General features: G+C 39.6%; 1 non-coding gene across 1 annotated transcript; it reads left to right on the top strand.

Moving 5' to 3' along the window:
- The first annotated feature begins 573 nt into the window (after positions 1 to 573).
- On the top strand, positions 574 to 684 carry trnal-caa. Its single transcript has 2 exons — positions 574 to 611; positions 639 to 684. It is a non-coding gene; the product is annotated as a tRNA-Leu (tRNA).
- The last annotated feature ends 714 nt before the right edge of the window (positions 685 to 1398 follow it).

Genomic DNA, 1398 nt, shown 5'->3' on the forward strand with positions numbered 1-1398 from the left:
ATCCCACTCCTGACACACTTTAGAACTGTGATTGTCGGCAGAACAACAAGTTTAACTCTTTTTTTTCTTTTGGAAGCAATTTAAAGCAGCAGAGTTGGTGCAAAATCATTTTATGCAGCAAGGGGAAATTCTTACCAATAGTTAGTAAACACACAGAGAGAGACACTTGATGTGGAGCCAAATTCAAAAACGTGGTTTTACGATAAAATGGGTCAAATTAGTGTTACGTATTCTTTTTGTCTCCTCCGTATTTGTCAGGATGGTCTCCAAATGGAGGCGTGGGTTCAAATCCCACTCCTGACACACTTTAGAACTGTGATTGTCGGCAGAACAACAAGTTTAACTCTTTTTTTTCTTTTGGACGCAATTTAAAGCAGCAGAGTTGGTATACAGAGTATTTTGAATCCGCCAACACTGGTGCAAAATCATTTTATGCAGCAAGGGGAAATTCTTACCAATAGTTAGTAAACATACATAGAGAGACACTTGATGTGGAGCCAAATTCATAAAGGTGGTTTTACGATAAAATGGGTCAAATTAGTGTTACGTATTCTTTTTGTCTCCTCCGTAGTTGTCAGGATGGCCGAGTGGTCTAAGGCGCCAGACTCAAGGATCAACTCCTTCCTGATCAAAGGGAATTCTGGTCTCCAAATGGAGGCGTGGGTTCAAATCCCACTCCTCACACACTTTAGAACTGTGATTGTCGGCAGAACAACAAGTTTAACTGTTTTTTTACTTTTGGAAGCAATTGAAAGCAGCAGAGTTGGTGCAAAATCATTTTATGCAGCAAGGGGAAATTCTTACCAATAGTTAGTAAACACACAGAGAGAGACACTTGATGTGGAGCCAAATTCATAAAGGTGGTTTTACGATAAAATGGGTCAAATTAGTGTTACGTATTCTTTTTGTCTCCTCCGTAGTTGTCAGGATGGTCTCCAAATGGAGGCGTGGGTTCAAATCCCACTCCTGACACACTTTAGAACTGTGATTGTCGGTAGAACAACAAGTTTAACTCTTTTTTTTCTTTTGGACGCAATTTAAAGCAGCAGAGTTGGTGCAAAATCATTTTATGCAGCAAGGGGAAATTCTTACCAATAGTTAGTAAACACACAGAGAGAGACACTTGATGTGGAGCCAAATTCATAAAGGTGGTTTTACGATAAAATGGGTCAAATTAGTGTTACGTATTCTTTTTGTCTCCTCCGTAGTTGTCAGGATGGTCTCCAAATGGAGGCGTGGGTTCAAATCCCACTCCTGACACACTTTTGAACTGTGATTGTCGGCAGAACAACAAGTTTAACTCTTTTTTTTCTTTTGGAAGCAATTTAAAGCAGCAGAGTTGGTATACAGAGTATTTTGAATCCGCCAACACTGGTGCAAAATCATTTTATGCAGCAA

Source organism: Micropterus dolomieu, unplaced genomic scaffold, assembly GCF_021292245.1.
Source record: "Micropterus dolomieu isolate WLL.071019.BEF.003 ecotype Adirondacks unplaced genomic scaffold, ASM2129224v1 contig_9305, whole genome shotgun sequence".
NCBI lineage: Eukaryota > Metazoa > Chordata > Actinopteri > Centrarchiformes > Centrarchidae > Micropterus > Micropterus dolomieu.